The 9,766-nt window shown below is 37.4% G+C and overlaps 1 pseudogene; it reads left to right on the top strand.

Annotated features, from left to right (window-relative positions):
• Positions 1-3,569, top strand: part of LOC104763353 — a 10,815-nt pseudogene extending 7,246 nt beyond the window's left edge.

Below are 9,766 nucleotides of genomic sequence, written 5' to 3'. Positions count from 1 at the left end.
GCCAATGGAGGTCGGTGGGGCGTTGTACGGTGCCCTAGAGGTCGTCCCTGTGTGGGCGGCATATCTCCAATCCATGTCGGCACTTGTCTAACCGTTAGGGTGAACTCCGAGGTCGGCTCATAATTGGAGGTGGCAAAGTTGACTATACAAGTATATTGGAGGTATATTGGGAGATATGAGCGAGAGAGGTCAGCAGGATATTCTCCAAAGAACAAAACCTAGCCGCCGCTCGTCCCTTCTTTGCCGATAGTCGGTCGGCAGGATATTCTGTTGACCGTCGATCGAGATGACCTGATGGTGGTCGGCGGTCGCCCTTGTTCAGCCCGCGCGCACAGACTTTGAGGGCGGCATCATAAGAAACAAATCTGACCTAGAGGGGGTCTAGGGTTTCCTTCGTGAATTCCCGAGATTGCCCTTTTGCGGGAATTAATGACTTGCTTCCAATCTTGTCGGGCCGAGAATACAACTAACGAATCTCGTTGGGCCGAGTGGCATGTTGGGCATAGCCCATATCCAACAATAGTCCCCCCCCTTAGTCCGGAGAGTGGCAGTCCTTCTGCGATCGGCGGGCATACTTAAATCATCCGTAATATGCCTGCTCGGCACAGATTGTCTCGGTTTGCCTTTGGGGACGAAATTGTTATAGTAGCTCTTTTGTAAATGCCAGGCTCATCTTTCGAGAGACACCGTGAATATCCAACGGTCCTTACTTTGAGCACGGTATTCGATGAATTTCCGGAAACGGGGCATGTCGCAGATCGAGGTGACGGATTATGGCAGTAAAATTTCTGTTTTATTTACTTATTTATGTATCCACTCTCTTCTCCTTCTTCTTCACTTCCCCCACTTCCATAAGAAGGTAACTTTCTCTCTCTTTCTTTTATTTTTATGCTTTTACTTCTTTTTCTTTCTATTTTTCTGTTTAGTTGAGTTACTCCCAAAAACCCCTAGCTTCCGCCGCCGAGCAAGGGATCGGCTTAATGCGGCCACGACTGGGGTCGCCGATGGTCGATTCATTATCGCCGGTTCACCCAGATCGGCGAGGGTCCGCCGTTGCAGATCCGGAATGTCAAGCTCGGCCCTGTGAGATCGGTGGTTCTTCGTTGGGAACATGTGCACGTAATGGGGTCGATCTCGCCGAACGGAGCTCGGCGCCGCTCCTTGGTTTCGTCGATCGAGAGGTCGGCAATCCTAATTTGAGGTTGGACGAGGTCGGCGAGATGGAGCAGGGAGATCGCCGAAGAGGGTTGTGCCATCGGAGATCGGACAATCGAGTTGAGGTCGATCTCGCCAAACTGAGCTCGGCGCCACTCTCAGGTTTCGTCAATCGAGAGGTCGGCGGTTAGTTTGATCGAGGAACGCGGCACGACGACCAAGTTGCGAATGGGGTCACTTGTGACCCGATTGGGATCGATGTGGGCTCACTTGTGACCCGGTCGGCACTTCTCACGGTGATGCTTTCGACGGTATCGATATTGATATTAGGGAAGAGTGGAGTTTTGGTTTCAGCAACAAGGGTTTGACCGACGATCATGATTTTGACGACATTCTTGAGTTTGGTGAAAAGTGGTAGTTTCATGGATCTTTCTTTGGCTAACGAGAGGCCTACTACATCACCCATGGTTGTTACTGGAGGTAGAATGGGCACTCTGAGCGCTCCCAGAGTCGATGGTGTCTCGGTGCTTGTTCCTCTATTGTTGGAGTCAGTTGATTTGATTAAGGTAAGCTTTTTTATATTGTAGCGAGTGTGTCAAGTCGCTCGGCTGTTCGCATGTCCTGGCTAACGAGAGTGTCGATGATAATCTACATCAGATCGTCGAAGTTGTTTCTGCGTCCAGCAAGCAAGGGAGCTGAGAGGGCGGCACCGTCAGTGAAAACTGGAGCCATGGTTTGGAGATGCTGGGCATGTGTGGCAACAAGAGGTTCTGATGGCGTATCGGGCGCTGGTGTAGAGGTTGTGTTGTTCGGAGTAGCGCCCTCGATTGTTGTCGTCGCGGAAGGTGGAGGTGAGAGAGTGGCAGTGTTGGTGACCAGCTGGTCTGCAGCAGGTCCGGCTTCAGCGTGTGCAGCTACGAGAGGCTCAGAGGGCGCGTCGGGCGCTGGTGGAAAGATTGTGCTCGGCAGTGAGCCTTCGGTTGGGCTCGGCAGGGAGCCTTCGGTTGGGCTCTCCAAGGAGTTCGGCAGGGAGCTCAGCGGGGGAACTGTTCGTGTTCTCGTTCGCCCCCATCGCTGTTCCGTTGGCTGCTCCGTTACTTCGTTGAGGTTTTCGCTGGGGTTCGTCATGAGTCTTGAAACTTCGAGGAAGTGAGGATCGTCGGTCTTGATTCGTCAAAAGAAGCGCTTTACTCTTGCCCCACGGTGGGCGCCAATTGTTTGTACCGGGGATTACACAGTTTAAACAAATAAGATTTAGTGGGAAAGAGCGAGCAAGTTCTTTATTAATCGGGGAAAACGTGAGATCGTCACTTAAATAAGTCGAATTAGAGCTTGTTAGTTCACAGACGAACTAGTAAGCTTACAATGACGAACTGAAAACAAGAACGAATTATACGAGAGATAATAGCAGTTTTCGATGCAAAGTATTGCTCTGTAGGTATTGTCTGCGGGTCCGGATCCTTTCTCCAATAGATGTCTCGAGCTATTTATAAGCGAATGTAGAGTTAGAGCACTCTAGGGTTTTCTGTGTGAAATCCCGAGATTGTCCTCCGAGGTTGACCCATTTCCTTCTATCTCTGGTGAGTCTTTGTTGGGCCGAGTTGGCATATGGGGCAAAGCCCATATCCAACAATTAGTATTACTTATATCTCACTCTCCTTTGATTTCAGTGATCGTTTCCTTCCTGACAAGGCAATTGACTTAATCGATGAAGCTGGTTCTTGGGTTCAACTTCGTCATGCACAGGTGTGGTGGAATCACATGCTAGGTGTCTTTTAGTTACCATTTTCATTGTTTAACATGATTTTTTAATGCAGGTCCCGGAGGAAGCTTGGGAGCTTGAGAAAGAGCTTAGGCAGATAAGAAAGGAGAAGAATGAAGCTGTCCGTGGCCAAGATTTTGAGAAGGTACATATTGGTTTGTATTTATTCATTATTTCCATTATATAAAGTTTTCTTTAATTGTCAATTTAGGGGACAATAAGATGTCTTATGAGATGTAAAACATTTTCGTTTCAGGCTGGGGCACTTCGGGATAGAGAGATTGAACTTAGAGCTGAGGTATCTGCTATCAAAGCAAAAGGAAAGGAAATGAGCAAAGCAGAGAGTGAGACCGGTGAGGAAGGTCCTATGGTCACGGAGTCAGACATCCAACACAATGTATCTTCATGGACTGGTATTCCCGTAGATAAAGTATCTACCGATGAGTCTGGTCACCTTCTCAAGATGGAAGAAACTATTCAAATCCTCAAGGGGTCTCTCTGAGAGCGATATGAAATAATTCACTACAAGCGCTTAGTTACGAAAAGAAGTAATTTTCATTAAGGAAAAGGTTTAAGATATATTCTCTATTTAAAATATATAATTTCTGTTCTTTTTTTAAATATTGATAGTGGTGGCTCTATCCATGATACTCAATTTAAGAGTTTTTTTTTCAAAATTACCACTTTTAATCTATATTTTAGATTTTTTATATATAAACCCTATAAAAATAATATACAACATTATACACATTTTATACATCCTTTAAAAATTAGAAATATTTTTAATAATATTTTATACATGCAATTCATTTTTTTCGTTAGTTTTTCTTTTTGGTTAAGAAAAAAATAAAAAGAATTTTATATATACATATCTAAAAATATGTTTAATTATTTTTAAAAAGGAAATTTGTTTGTTTTTTATATGTGTAATTAAGAAATTTGATGGATAGATTTAACAGTTGTTGACACGTATAGTGATCATGTTAACTAAAACAAATTTAGAATAACCAAATAATATATAATAAAATTGGACTATTGCTGTCGAAAAAGGGGTACTCAAATACGTTAACATACAATAGTTTAGATTATTACAACGACAATTATCCATAACTAAAAAAAAAAAAAATTAAAATCCAATAGAATACATTGCTAATCATATTGGAACCTAGCTAGCTTAAGGAAAACTGAAATTGATATAACATGGGATTAAGAGAACACGTTTCATAATGAATTTGGTATTAGTGTAGAGGAAAGCGATGTCACATAGTGGAACCTAGCTAGTGCCAGTTGCACAGGTACTATTAGATCTTCGTAGATTTTGTATAGATTCGTGATATGAATGGAAAAAACAAAGGAGGAGTCGTACCATTACAAAACTCTTATTAGTTTTAATTTTAATAAATGACTTTTAGTTATTTTATTGCATTGTAGGCGATGATATTTGATTTAGTAAATGTTATCTCTCGTATCATGCGGATGGAGACCTCTCTATGTATATATATATCGTATATTGAAATGTACGTTAGTCTATCTCTAGGTTGATTTATTTTTATTAAACATTAACAGTTCGATCATAGTGACGACTGAGGTGAATACAGACATGCGAATTGTTGTACAAAGTTTATATTCTTAATAGTCTTTCATCGAGACGTGAAAGTAAAAAAAAAACAAAAAAAATCGAACGAGTAAATTGGTCAAGTAACAAATGTTTAATTAATGGAGGAAATATATAACACTTCAAATTCATTTTCAAATCGTTCTTAAGTAACTGGTCTCGTGTACCTTTCTTATGATTAAATGTAGTCTTGAATCAAAAGAGTAGTACAAATAATAGATCAGCGAGCCGCTAATTAAATGCGTTGGATAAAAAATAAAGGTTTTGTGCAAAGTATTTGATTAGAAAAAGAAGCTGGTCGGGGGGCTTCTACAAAATAACTACACTTCGGACTTTAGTATACTCTTTAATATTCTCACTGGCCAAACTCTATCTAATACGCTTCATATCATAGTGAAGTATGTGTTTCAGGCCACGATATATGTCATATGGCGTGAACGCAACAGAAGAAGATTTGGTGAGTTCGCAAGCTCTTCGACAAACCTCATTAAAGACATTGATCAAACGGTGAGGAACAAATTACTCTCCCTTCAAAAGCATGGTTCGAAGAAGCATATATCAGGATGGGTTGTTTCGTGGTTTGGCTCAAGATCAAAAGCTATACTTGCTCTGAATTTCAATTACTTTGCCTTGTTTTCAGCATATTTAGGTAAAGGATGCATATAACGTGAACAGGGTTTTTTTGGGTGAATAAATTTTACATTCATTTCAAAAAAAAAAAAAAAAAAGGCAGAAAGAAAGAGATATTGGTGAAGAAAGTATGATGCCAATAAATGTTTAATTTCCTCATCCGGATGAGATTAACATGCATGAATCATGATGATGTCTATCATATTTATAAATTTACAAGCCTCTTGCGGACCTTTGACGTGAAAAACATGTCAAATACAAGACAAGTTTACAACCATGCATATATAGCGTACATCATAATATAAACTCCATAAACCCCATACAACCATGCGTATATATATATTTAGATGCATTTGGTAGAAAAATGGACTACGCTACAAATTGATTTGTATATATTTTGCAACATTTATTGACGAATACAATACTCTTTGAAAGAATGTATCACTTAACTTTATTTTTGTTACAATTGATAATTATAGCTAGATTCGCATTATATTATCATAAATTATGTGTCATTGCAACAATTAGAAGAAAATGTCAAAAATAATAGTACTAAATAGTCTACATAATTAAGAACATAGTTGCCGATAAATTTGAGAGGATAATTAATTATACGTATTTTTCTTTATCGTAAAAGTATCCGATTTTTATTTTTCTTGAAGAGTACCCCGATTATATCGAAACAAAAAGGGTATTTATGATTATTTGTCTTCTTTGTATACCCAACGGTATCATGGGATTGGACTTCACACCTTATTTATTTATTTTTATTTTTTTTATCTTTTCTTTTGTCTTTTATGAAAAGGATATGTCCTATGTCGATCCAAAGTGGGAAACGGACAAAACCTTTTATTTTATTTTTTCTTACATAAATAGACAACAATTTGTATTACGGTATCCACATACATATTATTTGATGAGAAACATCACGCGGCATTACATTTTTAAATCTGAATAGTACAGTATCTAAAATCTAGTCTTTATGTCCGATTAGTTAAACTGTGCATATAGATCTTGGTTCTGTAATATTTTGGACTTTAGCTGTGGCGGTACGTTTTGGAATGTCACAAGGTAATATAAAGATCAAAACTATATGATTGATATAATTGCCTTCTTGTTGTTGTACATTAACTTTTTGATGTATATGTGTTACAGGCCCGACCCTCTTATGAGGTACAACAAGCCTTTGCATTAGGTTACTTCTAAATATAGTTCTTTTAGGGCCACACAAGTTTTGAATGCTTACTTTTGGCTGGTCAACACAAATGCATCAAAATTGGTTTAGTAAACATGTTCATCAAGTTCAACCACGTGGTCGTTCTTTCTTACATTTAATGGGTTTTGTTGATTAACTTTTTTTATTTTTCAACCAAATATTAAATAAATTAAAAAATTACTTCAAGATTGGTTGTCCAAACAGGAGGATAATAGTTTACAAAAGAAGTTTCAAAAATTAAAGATCTTGAGGAACGGGCTAAACAATCTATCCTGACATTGGACTCACGAGGGATTCTGATCAAGGTAAACGAAGGAAAAAATGATCGGAGCAAGGAGAATTCTTCCAGCAGATTTGAGAAGGTCGGCCAGTCATCGGGTAGCTGCAACATCGCGATTAATTCTGCACAATCCGTCTTGAAGGCTTGACAATCAACCCCAGCCGCCAACAAGGACTCCATAGCCCACATCAGAGCTTGTAACTTCGCATGTAAAGGGGTTGGGCCACGTCTATGACTTCGTGCGCCCAGAAGAAGCGTTGAATCTTCACCATCACAATACCACCAACCCATACCCTGGAATGGATCTGAACCTTTCCATGAACCATCAACCTGACAGCGTGGAGAGGGCACCCGCACCTCTTGAGGAACCAGGGGATACTGATAACCCCCGAGAAAGATTTGGCCTCCTCCCACAGTAACCTGTCATTAATCTCCTGGTTAACTTTTATTCATTTATTGATTTGTTGATTAACTTTTTAATTGGTACTTTTATTCATTTTTTTTTCACGTTATGAGCTTATAATTCTTAGTATTAGAATTAAAAAGTCTAAGGGGGGTGTATTCAACTTGACATTTTAAGTGATTTGTGTGAAATTTACAAATTCTATGTTATTCAATCATAGATTTTAAAAAGTCTATTAAAATCCACTGTTATTGAACTGATGATTTAAAAATCTACTTTAAAATCTATTAAAATCTCTTGTTATTGAACTGATGATTTAAAAATCTATTTTAATAATTTTGGATTCTGGAGGATTTGTTTAGTTAAAAATACAGAAATCCAAATCTCATGGTTTTAGGTGGGATTTGAAAGAATTTTACAGAAAATCATGTGAACTTCCNCGTTTCATAATGAATTTGGTATTAGTGTAGAGGAAAGCGATGTCACATAGTGGAACCTAGCTAGTGCCAGTTGCACAGGTACTATTAGATCTTCGTAGATTTTGTATAGATTCGTGATATGAATGGAAAAAACAAAGGAGGAGTCGTACCATTACAAAACTCTTATTAGTTTTAATTTTAATAAATGACTTTTAGTTATTTTATTGCATTGTAGGCGATGATATTTGATTTAGTAAATGTTATCTCTCGTATCATGCGGATGGAGACCTCTCTATGTATATATATATCGTATATTGAAATGTACGTTAGTCTATCTCTAGGTTGATTTATTTTTATTAAACATTAACAGTTCGATCATAGTGACGACTGAGGTGAATACAGACATGCGAATTGTTGTACAAAGTTTATATTCTTAATAGTCTTTCATCGAGACGTGAAAGTAAAAAAAAAACAAAAAAAATCGAACGAGTAAATTGGTCAAGTAACAAATGTTTAATTAATGGAGGAAATATATAACACTTCAAATTCATTTTCAAATCGTTCTTAAGTAACTGGTCTCGTGTACCTTTCTTATGATTAAATGTAGTCTTGAATCAAAAGAGTAGTACAAATAATAGATCAGCGAGCCGCTAATTAAATGCGTTGGATAAAAAATAAAGGTTTTGTGCAAAGTATTTGATTAGAAAAAGAAGCTGGTCGGGGGGCTTCTACAAAATAACTACACTTCGGACTTTAGTATACTCTTTAATATTCTCACTGGCCAAACTCTATCTAATACGCTTCATATCATAGTGAAGTATGTGTTTCAGGCCACGATATATGTCATATGGCGTGAACGCAACAGAAGAAGATTTGGTGAGTTCGCAAGCTCTTCGACAAACCTCATTAAAGACATTGATCAAACGGTGAGGAACAAATTACTCTCCCTTCAAAAGCATGGTTCGAAGAAGCATATATCAGGATGGGTTGTTTCGTGGTTTGGCTCAAGATCAAAAGCTATACTTGCTCTGAATTTCAATTACTTTGCCTTGTTTTCAGCATATTTAGGTAAAGGATGCATATAACGTGAACAGGGTTTTTTTGGGTGAATAAATTTTACATTCATTTCAAAAAAAAAAAAAAAAAAGGCAGAAAGAAAGAGATATTGGTGAAGAAAGTATGATGCCAATAAATGTTTAATTTCCTCATCCGGATGAGATTAACATGCATGAATCATGATGATGTCTATCATATTTATAAATTTACAAGCCTCTTGCGGACCTTTGACGTGAAAAACATGTCAAATACAAGACAAGTTTACAACCATGCATATATAGCGTACATCATAATATAAACTCCATAAACCCCATACAACCATGCGTATATATATATTTAGATGCATTTGGTAGAAAAATGGACTACGCTACAAATTGATTTGTATATATTTTGCAACATTTATTGACGAATACAATACTCTTTGAAAGAATGTATCACTTAACTTTATTTTTGTTACAATTGATAATTATAGCTAGATTCGCATTATATTATCATAAATTATGTGTCATTGCAACAATTAGAAGAAAATGTCAAAAATAATAGTACTAAATAGTCTACATAATTAAGAACATAGTTGCCGATAAATTTGAGAGGATAATTAATTATACGTATTTTTCTTTATCGTAAAAGTATCCGATTTTTATTTTTCTTGAAGAGTACCCCGATTATATCGAAACAAAAAGGGTATTTATGATTATTTGTCTTCTTTGTATACCCAACGGTATCATGGGATTGGACTTCACACCTTATTTATTTATTTTTATTTTTTTTATCTTTTCTTTTGTCTTTTATGAAAAGGATATGTCCTATGTCGATCCAAAGTGGGAAACGGACAAAACCTTTTATTTTATTTTTTCTTACATAAATAGACAACAATTTGTATTACGGTATCCACATACATATTATTTGATGAGAAACATCACGCGGCATTACATTTTTAAATCTGAATAGTACAGTATCTAAAATCTAGTCTTTATGTCCGATTAGTTAAACTGTGCATATAGATCTTGGTTCTGTAATATTTTGGACTTTAGCTGTGGCGGTACGTTTTGGAATGTCACAAGGTAATATAAAGATCAAAACTATATGATTGATATAATTGCCTTCTTGTTGTTGTACATTAACTTTTTGATGTATATGTGTTACAGGCCCGACCCTCTTATGAGGTACAACAAGCCTTTGCATTAGGTTACTTCTAAATATAGTTCTTTTAGGGCCACACAAGTTTTG

Source organism: Camelina sativa, chromosome 18 (genome assembly GCF_000633955.1).
Source record: "Camelina sativa cultivar DH55 chromosome 18, Cs, whole genome shotgun sequence".
Taxonomy (NCBI): Eukaryota; Viridiplantae; Streptophyta; class Magnoliopsida; order Brassicales; family Brassicaceae; genus Camelina; species Camelina sativa.
This window is presented reverse-complemented; position numbering and strand designations above follow the sequence as displayed.